This window comes from Choloepus didactylus, chromosome X (genome assembly GCF_015220235.1).
Source record: "Choloepus didactylus isolate mChoDid1 chromosome X, mChoDid1.pri, whole genome shotgun sequence".
Taxonomy (NCBI): Eukaryota; Metazoa; Chordata; class Mammalia; order Pilosa; family Megalonychidae; genus Choloepus; species Choloepus didactylus.
The window spans coordinates 121,228,951-121,243,154 of record NC_051334.1 but is presented as its reverse complement, the minus strand read 5'-3'; the positions used below and the strand labels follow the sequence as shown (position 1 = coordinate 121,243,154).

The window sequence follows — 14,204 nt, the reverse complement described above, 5'->3', positions numbered from 1 at the left end:
TGTCCAGGCTTTCAATAATCACACACCCCAAACACAAAGGAAGAACCTCCCAGACTGCCTAAGGCAGTATTGATCAATTCATTCCTGGCCTGGGTGATTTTGCCTGAATTGGGAACTCAACAGAAAGGGCCCTTTTTTTAATAGTTAACTTTTGTTCTTTAAATGAGAAACTGTCCAAACCACTGGTTCTGAGAGTTTGTTAATCTTATTTTTTTTGGTAACCCAAGTTTTATCTCAAAACGTCACTCTATCTGGACATCTCATCCACTTAGTTTAGTCCATTGTGATCTTACTTTGTGCCAGCTCTACCTTCATCATGTAGAATGATTGTCTAGCCTTCCTTGCTGGTTCTAAAGTGGGGGGCCTAGTAAGTTCAGTTACTAAATCTAAGAGTTTTGGGTCAATATGGCTTATGAAAACCAAGAATTTGATTTCTCACCCACTGTTTGGTCCTCAGCCTTGAGTTCTGTTACTGTATTATTCTAGTATCACCATTCTCCATGCTTGGTCCTTTATTACGTTTATGGCCAACCCCATGCACACACATTTAACACACGTTCCATGACAGTCAACTGGAAGTACTGTAGTACTGTCCCTTTGAGTTTGTCCAGAGTTTTTGATGGTTGCTACAAAATAAAATTATGAAGTTCCTTTTGATAGCCATCTGCCTTGCTCAAGAGATAGTATCTGAAAACCCTCGCAGATGACCAACAGCTGTGACTTTAGAACTAGATTGGTCCCTTGGAAATGAAAACAGGTGTTTTACATACCAGAAATATAGTTAAACAGATGGAATGTTTAGAATAAAGAAAAATACCCCAAAATAAGTTCCCATTATCTTGTTCTTCCTGAATAATCTAGGACTATCAGTAGAAGGTTATTTATGGGAGAACAGGCATGGAGAAGTAAAAGAAGCAAACTTTGACTTATGCTGTTTAACAAAATGTTGAAAATCGATTAGGTAAATGTGATAGAATGCAAAGTACTGATTTATAGGTAGATACAAACATTGATGTTTCACCTGGATTTTTCACTTAAAAATACTTTTTCAATTATGGTAGCATTTGTATAACTGATATATCTGCATACTCTTGATGGATACTCTTTATTTTAAAAGTTTGCTTTTTGCATTCTCCAGGTTTTTCTGATTAGGAACATTATTCTGTGACCATCATGACACCAGATAATCTGCAGATAAACATCGTTGGGACTATAATATTCCTGAAATTTCATAGAGAAAAAAGACATTTTTATTATCTCCTCCTTTAAGCAAAAGCATTTCCAAACTGTTCTTATTATTTGGGCTAAAGAATTTTCCCCTTCAGGGTTATTTTGAGGATGAAGAGGCTTCTGAGCCTGACAACATGTGACATGATAGTTTTAGGTGGATTTTCTTTTTCACAGCAAGCCAAAGGCTTATAAAAAACAGAACAGAGAAAAAATTCTGAGACAGTCTGGCCACAAATGGGGATTTTCAATGGGTAGCAGTCAAATGCCCAGCTACCTTCTGCTACATGGATTCCAAGTATTTTTAGAACCTTCTCAGATGGCAGTGAATCTTATTTCGAAAATTCTGCAGTAAAGTTTTTAATGCAAAATGGTATGTGCACTTTGAAAAAAGTAGCCATACATCAAAAGCAAAGTAAAAGCTTCCTTAAATCAGTCCTCCATATCCATATCTTAGGAGTATTAGTCATTAGCTGTCTGATGTATATTTGTTTCTTTGTGGGTAGACATATAGACACAAGAGTAAATCTTTTTTAATGAAAAACACTCGATTCAGTTCATACTTTCTATACTGTATACATCCTTCTGCAACTTTCTTTTATTTTTACTCCCTGCTCAGTAGCATATCACAGAAATCAGTCCCCAGAACTACCTCATTATTTTTAACAGCTGTCGTTGGGCACACTAAAATTCACATGCCATTTCGTACTTGTGGTCAGATTCTCTTTGATCCTTTGTGCATCTGTCTCTATGCACTGCAAATATTTCCATAGGATATACCCCTACAGGGCTGGCTCAGAGGGAATATGCAATTAAAATTCCAACAGGTTCTAGCAAGTCTGCCCTTTCAAAATGGTTGTACCAAGATACACCCTCCCAGCAATTTCTGAGAGCCTGTTCCACCATACCATCACTGACATTGAATGCTGTCAATCTTTTCATATTTGGGTGATTGGGTAGGCAAAAAATAGAGAAATGTACCTTGTTTTAATTTAGAGAACATATTAGTCTTAAATTCTGGTTGGGTTTTTGTCATTTGAAGGATCAATTCTGTCCATATTCAGAAACTCATGCCTTAAACTATATTCAGTAGTTGAATTCCTTATTAATATGTTTTGTCACTTCCTGGTAGTGGTGTTGATGTTGGTGGAGGTTGGTGGGATTGTGTCTTGATACCCTTCATATTTCCTTCAAGAGAAGAAAAACCTCTCCGTGGTTAAGAAGGGATGAATATTGGGAAAAGACTTCTGATAGCCCTTTCAGCTTCCTTTGGTCTCAACTATCCAAAAGAGAAGGCAGGAGATTGCTCATTGGTGGTCTTCAAGTAGATGACACGGCTTTGCGGTGGCCTCGGCCTGCTCTCCTGCTCTTTCTCCTCGGAAGCTCATTCTGCTTTCATTCTGTCTCTCTCTCAGCTCCTAATCCCAAATTCAGGCATAGGAGGCATCTCCCTCCGACCTTCCTTTTTCTTTCTCTGACAAGTGTGAAGACGGTGGTGACTCTAATGCATCCAGCTGGGTAAGTGTATTTGGAACTTGCTTTGGTGCCAACTTTTTCCAAAGATGAACTCTAAAGTTTAAATAGTGGCCGAGGAGGCAGATGTTTGAAGGGGACAAGATCACTCAAGCCTAATTCATTCTCAAATACATAAGACATTCTACAGTTTGGAGATAGTTTATGCTGAGCTTCTCATGAGTTCTTAAGTCTGAGCTTTAATAATTAAGTGGGGAGTAGAAATATGCTGATGTGTCACCTCATGCCCTCAAACTATTTGCGTTGAGCGATACAGTTGCTCTGTTTGTATATGATTAATCTGACTTTTGAAATTCCACTTTACTGAATTGCCTTGCTCATTCTCAAAGGGTGTCAAACTGCACAGAAGTGTCTAACATTGTTTCAAGCTCATGCATATAATCTAAAATTATGAGTTCAAGGTCATCTTTGCATTAATATTCCTGTTTTGAGATGTATTTCTAGGATGGAGATCACAATGAAAATAGTTTTGACATGTCAAAGAAAAGGGAAATCCCCACTTTTCCAAATTTTTTATAAATGCTGAAGACAAACATTTGATAAGAATGTTAAATTTCTATGCAAAAACAGTTGGTATTCTTAGAATTGGCAAATCTCAAAATAAGTCTGCTATGCATGTCACATAAGAGTTAAACATAATTCAGAATGAAGACAACAACCATATGTCAAATTGATGCACATATGAATTCAAACTCTATCAGTAGATGTTTAAATATTAATCAATATGATCAATATCAGCCTAATAATTTGATATTTGTTTAGGCTTCTTCCAAAATTAACTGCTCACAGAAAAATTTATGACCAGAATTGAGAAAACAATAGTATATCCAAGAAGAAATTAAATCCAGTTTCTCTGCTGACTTGAAGTCTTATTCTAAGGACAGGAAGAAGTTGAAGAGAAAGAGATTTAAATGAAAAATTTTCGTATAACATATCATTAGCCATTCATTCATTCATATATTCATTGATTAAATGCCAACTTATTAGTGCATCCCCAACTGCAAAATATAATCAGTGTATTACTTTTTGGATGCAAAATTTAAGATCTTATAGGAAAACAGAGTTAGTGAGACCAAGGTCACAAGTTAATCTATGAAATCTCAGGTAATTACAATTATTCATTAAAGGAAACAAAGCAGCATAGTGACTTCAGATCACGTAAAGGGTATTAAATTGGAAATAAGGGGAATTCCACAGTTGATTACCATTTTCCAGCTTTTGCTCACTAAACCTGTTTCAGGATTTTCCTTTCCTATAGCTTCAAGGGAGTGCTAAAAAGTTAGCTTTATTTATGACAAATGATGTTCATTCTGAGAGACATACTTCCTTCTTTTCCTTGAGTAAAATTGTCCCTATCTTTCTAGGTTTATGCTGTGCAGTTGTTAAACACTGTCTGCTGGCTCCCATGTCTGTTCCAGAAATACAGTGTTGTGGATGCTTGAGACAAACAACTGAGCGTAACCTTTATTTAACCTATCCTGCCCTCAGTCCCAGCGTGCGCTGCGTTCTAGCCTCAGCTCTGCCCAGAATAATTTTGCACTGAACACATACATTCTCAGTGCTTACTGGGTCTTGAGCTCTCTCCCTCCTAACTGATGTAGGAATACAGTTCTAAGACCTGGATTTACTTTTCCTCAGCATCTGATGTTTCTCCCAAGGTTTCTTCTAAAAATCTGCTCTGCTCAGGTTTTCTCCTTTATCCATTGCTCCCCCTCCCTGTGATTCTTAAGCACGCAGTTTGGTTGACTCTTTTCTTTAATTTACTGTGATAAGAGTGACACCCAACTGTGTTGAAATTCTCCTCTCTGCTAAAAAGGCATACACTAATGCATAGGTACAAGTATGTTAAGAAAGGAAATCTTGAGGTTGAAGGTGGATTACTTAATATATAGGATGCACTGTGATAGGGGCCATGGGGTGAAAAGGGGGACCCACAAATGAGGATAGAATGGCTCTGGTGCTAACAATATCAAAATACAAGGTGTGTGCAGAAGTACCATGGAAGATATAAAAGGCTTGGCAGAGGAGAACAGGAAAGCTTTCCTGCATGGGAGAACAAGGCTTGCTTCTGAAAGAGTGAAGCCCATAAAGAATTAGGACAAGTCCCTCTGGGCAGAAGAGTTTGTACAAAGGTATCTGGAAGTGTGGGGCTTGCTAACACGTATGTCACTCATTTATTTGAAGCATCAGCTAACTACAGGATGGAGTATTGTGGGAGATAAGGCTGGGGCAAATCTTGGAAATACACTTTCATTGTCCTGCCTAAGGAATTTGTGATTACTTTGATGATTTCTGAGTGTAGAAGGATGAAGGTTCATGATGTATTTCAGGAAAACAACTCTGAAACCAATGTGTCGGATCAACGAACAACTTAAGTAACCAGCTTTAGAGATTAGTGTAATTCTGTTAAGAATTAGAGGGGTCTGAATTAAAGTAATGGGGATAAAAAGAGTAATCATCAAATTCTTTTCACAGGAATGGGTCATTCAAGCCAATCCTCTCAACAGAAAAGAATGAAAAAATCTGGGTAAAATATGTTTGAAAGACATCTTAAACAGATCAGAGTGCTGCAAGGCCTCTAGGGAGTTGTCAGACCAGTATTTGGGGGGATAGCCTAACTCCAGAGAAGTCAAGGGAATATTGGATTTTGAACTGCTTTGGCTCAGAGAGAAATGGCTAAATACCACCAATTTGGGTTTGGGTTTGGGTGAAGCCCTCACCCTGCAAGAAGAGACTGAAGACTGGGGGGCAGGTCTCCCCAAGATCTGGAATTCAAAAGAGGATCTTCCCAACTTTAAGCTGGGCACCAGGTAAATGCACATCAGAGCTAAGGAAGTGCTTGTCCTCCACCCCTCCCCCGCCTCAGTACCGCCACTGCTTTGGCTGTGAGCGGAGGAGAAGAGGAAGGAAAGGGTTAACAGACAGAATCCCCTTGAGAAAATGAGATCTGACTGGATGAATTTGATTTTGTACACAATAAATGTGGGAATAGTAGACATCCCATTGAAAAGAACCCAGCAGGTGTCGGGAGCCTTGGAGCAAGGGTAGGTGGCAGGTTCTGTTTGGGAAGGAATCTCACCGTCCTGGAGGTGATGGTGCTCCAGCAGCGAAGGAAGTTATGCACATCTGAGGATGGGGTGATGCAAGCAAAGATGGACAGGCAGATGGGGTGTATCAGGTTCTCCCAGAACCAACCTGGGGCCCAGGATCCCTCCCCGAGGGATGCATTATGGAAGTGTTCCCAGAAGAAAGCCCTAAGGCAGAGAGGAAAGCAGAGAAGGGAGGGAAACAAGGAGCCTGCGGCTGGGAGCAGAGAAGGGAAGCCCGCAGAAGCTGGGGGTGCAGCTGGAGATGAGGGCACAGAATAAGAGCAGCTGCAAAATGAGGAACACAGCAGGGGGATCAAGTAGGCTCAGTGACCCAAGAATGCAGAGAACAGAATACAAGGAAGTGAGGCTGAGAAGGTGAAAATTATGTGATGAGCACAAACTTCTAAGTGTCTATAGGGAGAACCTTTCAGGAAAACAGTGGGAAGGAAGCAAGTAATAAAGGGAGAAGAAAGGAGTAAGAATTAGTCGATGTAGCAAGGGAAAACTCTCAGTTGTGCCATTTACCAATAAAATATGGCGACAGGAAGTCCCGTCCTGAGAGGATATTTTGGGAAGGGTTGTTCACCAACTCCACCTGTATTTGTTTAGAGTCAGAGAAGACTATTACTTAGGTTTGTAGAAAGCTTCCCTAACAGCCCACCCAGACATCCTAGCAAACAGCACTCTGTAAGAGCTACAGTTTATCATGTTCTGTCGGTTCTGGGAATCTGAGTATTGACTGCCATGGGCAGATGGGGTAGGCTCCGTTCTAGGGAATCGTGTCTGAAAAATTCCAGGAAGGCCTCTTTGCTCTCAGAACATTGTGGAATCCATAAAAAAAAAAATGACAAGAAATGACTGTGCACACGCTTTGGAATTGCAGCTGTATAAACCATACTCTTAAGAATATTGTATAAGTACTATGAGTGATCTCAGATTTTTATATAGCTCCCCATTATTCTCCTGCCCCCCTCCCTTCCCTCCAGCACAACAGGGATGAGTTTCTGTCAGCTCCCCAGCAGCTGCAGAAGGCACACGCTTCCTCTAAGCACACCGTGAGATGCAAGGGAGAGCGGCCAGGTGCAGGAGCTGGGGCACACACCACCTCTGTGGCTATACTCACAGCTCCCTCGGTGGAGTCCTCAGACCAGGCCAGTCTGCCCCACCCAAGTTGTGACCTGACCATCTTCGAAGACATTATCTTTGGCCCCTGTTTCAACTGGCCTCTCAGCCCCCCATCTGGGGGCTGGTTTATGCTCTAGCAGCTGTGCAGGCTAACTGCCCACTCACAACCCCTGCTCTACAGACGCTGGGAAGCGTCTCTTTACCTGATGTTCGGTGTCTCCAGCACTGTGCCCACCTTCCATTACTTGCACTAGTTGCCTGGAGTTACCACCTCTGCCAGCTCCTTAGTCCACACCTTCTTGAACAAACACCTTATGTCACAGATTCTGCAGGGATTTTTGTTCTGGCACTTGAGCCTTGCCCACCTCTAGCTTCAGATTCACTTAGAACTCCTTCCTCACATCTTTGTGTACCCTACTTGAGGAACCTCAGACACCTCATTTTGTTTCCATGCTCTCTTCCAGCTTCTTTGGGTAGTCTATCCTACAGCTGCACTAATTATTTCATTTTCTTTTGAAGTTTAGGAGCTTGTTCACTATTAATTCCTTCCCACAAATTTGAGCACATCATTTAAAACCTCTGACAACCCATTGGAAAAACCAAGGCCAAACAACCAGTTTAATTATGTGGTTCTTTTTTTTCCCCTTTCAATTGACAAGATGCCTTGATATTTTGTAAAGATTTAACAAATTTCAAAGCAATCACAATATCTATTAAGCTTCTTACTTATTTTTCCACAACTTGCACACAATGGCTATAATTGAGTTTCTAAACTGATAATGGGGAGAGGAGACAAGGCAAAAGACCAAGATTTATAGTATTCATAAAATTCATTCATGTATTCATGCAATAAAATGCATGTCATATGAAACTTACGAAAAACATACGGGGATTTAAATATGTTATGAATCAAACCAATCTTCTTTCATCTACTTAAAAAAAGCATGAATAGACTTATTTTGATTATTCATTTATTCAGGAAATATTTGTTAAAACCAAGTATGACAAACATGATGAAGCACATCCCTACTCTCACAGAGCTTACATTTTCTAGGATGTGAGAGGAGAAAGATTTCAGATGATAAAAAATATAACAAAAGAAGAAAGAAATCTCCCAAACAGCAGAATTGTAAGAAAAATGATCACATCTTTAACACCGTGGTTCTTAGCTGGGGGTGATTTTGCCCCCCTAGGGCACAGAAGCGAGGTCTAAATATATTTGATTGTCCTGACTGCTGGACGTGATCCTGGCATCTGGTAGGTGGAGGCCAGGGATGCTGCTGAACAGTCCACAGCTCCCAACAACACAGAACTATCTGGCCCAAAGGGCATTAGTGTCTACATTGAGAACTGCCTCTCCAACAATAGAATTACAATATGTGTATGACCATTTTACACTTATTTTCTCTCACATCGATAATAGACATTGTCATTGCTTTGGAATTCCAATCATGCCTTTTAAAATTAAAATTGCAATTTTTTCCCTCAAAACAAAGGGAGTGTTACTTTAAGATTTTTTTCTTACTGTATAGTACGTTCTGTTCCCTTTTCACAAAATGTCTTCTTGAAGAAGGGATGTGACTCACAAAACCCCAGTCATGATCACCACTCCACTGTCATTTAATGGAAAATTAACCAATTCCAAGACACTGCATTTTTTTTTTAAAGAAATGCTCTTGTCTGAGAGTGTTCCAGGCTCTCTGCCGAGTTGGAATCTTTAATCCAACATAGCTAGAATTTCCATGTCAGATGCGGTCTCATTTGTACAGTCAAATGAGCAAATTATCAGAGCAGATGTAATAGAGAAATGTTGATTTCTTGAGGGTACTGCCAAACATAAATTTTGGATTCATCACTCTCTGTAAAATATAATTAAATATACGATGCCTCGAGGGCATAGACTATGACTGAATTGTATTAAACTGCCATTAAATTTGTGAAATGTACCTGACTTTCTAGACAATGTTTTTACAGGAGTCTGAGACTCTTCTTTCAGGCTACTGGAACTATATTTACCTTTCCGTTCTCCTTGCCTTTCTTCTGCCCCGTCAGTGGCCACCACCTGCCGATCACTGCATTTAGATCATATTCGTCTTCCTAAGCTGCCTTCTGTCTTTTGCTTTTTTTATGAACAAGAGTCTGCAATTAGTGCTATGTCTCAAAAAAGCAAATAATTATAGTGCTCTGTATTCATAACATTTTTCCTTTTGTTCCATCCTTTTTATATAATTAGATTTAAGCACTTCAGGAACCCATTATGTACCTTAATCAAAAGTCATCTTGCCTTAAGCATCTATTCTTCTTTAAAAATTTTATTTCTAAAGTGACTGTGCTATTTTTATATTTTTAACTCCACCCTCCCTAGTTTTCCTGAACCAGGAGAGATGTTTCAATGGCTTGCCTGTGAATTCCAGCAAACTGGTCATTTATACTGATCGCCTGGTTAGCCATAACTATTCTACAAAAAATAAGTGATGGTACAGTCACAACAGCTGGGACTGTACAAAAAGACAAAACTGAATTCTCGCCCTCTCTTGGCCACTTATAAAGTAACCTAACTTCCTAAACCAAAATGTCTTCACTTGGGCTCTAATTCTGGTATCCAGTGACTCCAAGATCTATTTTGAAGTTGTTAAGAGAATTAAATACATGGGAAATGATGGTAGCCCAACAGATGTTTGTTTCCTTTCCTGTAATTTACCCAGTCCCCTCTTCAAAGCAGATACGACAACCAGAGCAGATCTGGTTTGCTTTCTCTCTAGTCCTAAAATACTTCTCAATGGAGAGTATCATTTGGATTTGGGGACCAAAATCTCAATCATTGGGCTTTTCTCTACTGCAGAATTTGTTTAGCTGTGCACATCCCACTCTTGAAGCTGCATTGTTATAAGAAGGATAGAAGGATAATTGAACTGAAAATGTTTTAAGTTCATTTAAGAATAAGATGATTATTCTTATAATCATTCTTATAAGATGGTAGGAGCATAGTGGAAGGAATGAAGTTACTTCAGGATATTTGTTGTACCCATTACTTTACTTTGTTTTGTTTGGAAATGTTTTTTTTTTATTTTTTATTTTTTATTTTTTTTTTATTTTGAGATAAATTCAAAGTTACATGAATAGTTGCAAAAACAATACTAGCCCCATACACAGAATTCCATCATACCCTGACCCCCCCCCGATAGCTCAATCCACCAACTTTAACATGCTGTCACATCACTCTTTCCCTCCCTATCTATCATCCGTCATCTATTTCTCTGTCTTCTGAACATATGAGAGTTAGCTGCACACATCCTTGAACATACACTATAATTCGCGTATGTACTTCCCATGAACAAGAACATTCTTTTATGTAATTCCATTAAGCGCAGCTAAGAAGTATAAGAGATTCAACAATGATACAATGCTTACATTCTATATTTCCTTTTCCTTATGTCTCAACTGTGTCCCTTCGAGCCACCTGTCCTCCACCCTCCAATCCCATCCAAGTTCATCCTTAGCATTCAATTGTCATCTAGTTAGACTTTTTTTTTTTCTTTTTTCAATTGTGGAAATATATATACAGCCTAAATCTTCCCATTCCACCACTTTCCTAGCCTTCCATTAGTGGGATTAATCACATTTAGAATGATGTTATGCTCTTTCCCACCATCCATTACTAGAAATTTCCCTTCACCTCAAACAGCAACCCTACACTCCTTTCTTAACTCCCCATTGCCCCTTCCCCCATTTCTCTTAACCCAAACTCTACTTTTCATCTCTATGGTTATATTCTCTGATAATTTCTTTGTGTTTACAGTGGGGCTTAAAATTAACCTCTTAAATCCCTATCAATCTTGTTTTTCTTTGATACCACCTTCACTTCAATAGGGCACATAAACTATGTTCCTATACTTTTTCATTCCCCCACCTTTATATAGTTGTCTAAAATTACATATTTTACATTGAGTTCAAAACCACTGATTTGTCCTTAGAGTTTGTGTATTTTTTATCATGTAGGAAGTAAATAGTGGAGTTATAGTTCAAAAATTATTGACTACTATTTGTATTCCATTGTGTTTGGAGAATGTCCTTTGAGTATATTCAATTTTTTTTTTTTTAATTTCTTGAGGCTTGTTTTATGTCCCAGTTTATGGTCCCTTCTGGAGAAAGATCTGTGATCACTAGAGAAAGATGAGTGTCCTGGTGATTTGGGATGTAAGGTACTATATATGTCTGTTAAAATTCTCCATATCTCTTTCTCCTTTCTTTGTCTCTCTGTTGGTAGGGCTTCCTTTAGAATCTGAAGTAGGGCAGGTCTTTTATTGGCAAAGTCTCTCAGCATTTGTTTGTGAAAAATTTAAGCTCTCCCTCAAATTTGAAGGAGAGTTTTGCTGGATAAAGTATTCTTGGCTGGAAATTTTTCTCTCTCAGAATTTTAAATATGTCATGCCACTGCCTTCTCGCCTCCATAGTGGCCACTGAGTAGTCACTACTTAGTCTTATATTGTTTCCTTTGTATGTGGTGAATTGCTTTTCTCTTGCTGATTTCAGAACTTGCTCCTTCTCTTCAGTATTTGAGAGTCTGATCAGAATATGTCTTGGGGTGGGTTTATTTGGATTTATTCTATTTGGAGTTCGCTGGGCATTTATGCTTTGTGTGTTTATATTGTGTAGAAGGTTGGGGAAGTTTTCCCCAACAATTTCTTTGAATACTCTTTCGACCTTTACCCTTCTCTTCCCCTTCTGGGACACCAATGAGTCTTAAGTTTGGAAGTTTTATTTTATCTATCGTATCCCTGAGATCCACTGCGATTTTTTTTATTTTTTTCTCTATTCTTTCTTTTGTTCTTTCATTTTCTGTTCTGTGGATTTCTAGGACACTGAGATGTTGTTCAGCTTCCTCTAGTCTTGTATTGTGAATATCCAGAGTCTTTTTAATTTGGCCAACAGTTTCTTTTATTTCCATAAGATCTTCTATTTTTTTATTTACTCTTGCAATGTCTTCTTTATGCTCTTCTAGGGTCTTCTTTATGACACTTATATCCTGGGCCATGGTCCTCTTGATGTCCTTTAAATCCTTTGCCATGTTTTCGTTCTTTGATTGTAGTTCTTTAATTAATTTTGCGAGGTATAACGTTTCTTCCGAAATCTTGATTTGTGTGTTTGGAGCTGGATTCTCCATATCGTCTGGTTTTATCATATGCGTTAAGATTTTCTGTTGTTTTTGGCCTCTTGGCATTTGTTTTGCTTGATAGGGTTCTTTCAAGTTGTATCAAAAAAAAAAGGGGGGGATATCGATCTAATTTTTCAGAGACACAGTTTGGTGACGTACACTTTCTCTTACTAATCAGCAGATGGCATCTGTGAGTCTTTAATTTGTTAGAATTGCAGCTTGGTGACATACACTTTCTCTAACTAACCAGCAGATGGCGTCCATGAGTCACTTATTCCCCTCAAGTCAGTTCTCCCCAACTTTGTGGTATGTGGGGATCTGATTCTTTTGGGGTCCAATTGGTGCACTTAATTTGGGTGTGTTGTCGGTGCTGTCTGCCCCCAATGAGGGGCGTGTGCCTGAGTGGTTAGGGAGGAAGGGCAGGTTTAACAATCAAATCTCCCAGGTGTTCCCGGAGATTTAAGGCTGTTCTCTGCCGCTGACAGAAAAGTCCTTGGTATTGGCGTAGGTTCCCTGGGATTTCCAAGCAGTTCCCCCCTCCCTGCTGTGTTTTTCCAGGACCTCTGTTGGGGGGGAGGGCGGGCTGTGCCACGTCACAAGTGAGCGCCGGTCTCCAGGGAAGCCCTGGGCCGCCAGGCTATGTAGGGGCGTTCCCAGCCCACTTCAAAAATGGTTGAATGGGATGCGTTAACTTCCCCCTTTCCACACAGCTCCGCTCTCCCAGCTCCGGGACAATCAGCCATGGGTGTATTCAAGGCCACTGTCCATGGCTGATATTGTGTCATGTGAGTGATGCTGCGGGAAAGACTCCCTGTCAGGCTGGGTTTCTCGGCTGGGCTCTGTGCTGTGTGCTCGGCCCTGGGCAGGAGCAGCCCCGCCCACCGGGGTGACGGCTGGGAGGCTGGGTTTCTCAGCTGTGCTCTGCGCCATGTGCTCGGCCTGGGCAGGAGCAGCCCCGCCCACCGGGGAGACGGCCACGAGGCTGGGTTTCTCGGCTGGGCTCTACGTCGTGTGCTTGCCCCGGGCAGGAGCAGCCCCGCCTGTTGGGGTGACGGCCGTGAGGCTGGGTTTCTTGGCTGGGCTCTACGCCGTGTGCTCGCCCCAGGCAGGAGCAGCCCTGTTTGCTGGGGTGACGGCCGTGAGGCTGGGTTTCTCGGCTGGGCTCTACGCTGTGTGCTCACCCCGGGCATGAGCAGCCCTGCCTGCCGGGGAGACGGCTGCAAGGCTGGGTTTCTCGGCTGGGCTCTGCGCCGTGTGCTCGCCCCGGGCAGGAGCAGCCCCGCCCGCTGGGGAGACTGCTGCAAGCCACACGTCCCCCCTTTGATTCCCTGGACCTGAGACAATCAGCAGTGGGTGTGGGAAGGGGTATCCTCCACCCCAGACACCGAGGCATTAGTCCAGACCACTCCCGTCTTATCTGCAGCTGTTCCCGGGCTTCTTTTATATATATATATATATATTTTTTTTAAGTCCAGCCCACCATTTCCCCCCAATGCAGCATGGCCGAGGGATTCAGCCTACTCACTCACTCATTTCAGAATGCAGACTCCTGGTTTCGCCAAAAGCACGTTCCCTGTGGCTTTAGCAGAACTTGTCCAGCTGGTGCTACTTTGGAAGTGGTGTTCTGGGTCCTTTCTGGTTTTTTATCTAGTGTTTTCCACGGAGGTGTTTTTTTCTTTCTCTCACCTAGTCGCCATCTCAGAAATGTTTTTTATTTGATAAATAAAATGTTACTTTAAAAACAAAAAAAAGAACAAGATGATTTTAATAGAAAAGGATTTTTTTGTGAGCTTGCAAAACTCTAAATTTTATTTTTAAATTAGGAATTTATAAGACTGTAAATGGTCACTGAGGGAAACAATCAAACATCTTCAAATATTATTTCAGAAGAGAGATGTAAATGCACGGGCCAGGAAGTTATTCAAACTTGCTCGGTGTAAATGTAAGGGATGTTTCAGGAAGTAAAGTAAGGCTCAGTTTTACATGGGTGAAAGACATTCTTACAAAAGTCCAAGAAACTAAAGGCACATTTTCCCCCCTAAAAATGTTCTTAAATTTCACAAGAAGAGATCCCA

The 14,204-nt window shown here is 40.7% G+C and overlaps 1 long non-coding RNA gene across 1 annotated transcript in view; it reads right to left on the bottom strand.

The window, feature by feature from the left end:
* The window catches only part of LOC119523000, a 155,022-nt gene extending 141,307 nt beyond the window's left edge, over nucleotides 1-13,715 (bottom strand). Inside the window, exon 1 of the long non-coding RNA XR_005214581.1 lies at nucleotides 13,659-13,715. This is a non-coding gene — a long non-coding RNA (uncharacterized LOC119523000). The remainder of the gene's footprint in view (nucleotides 1-13,658) is intronic.
* Nucleotides 13,716-14,204: the final 489 nt, after the last annotated feature.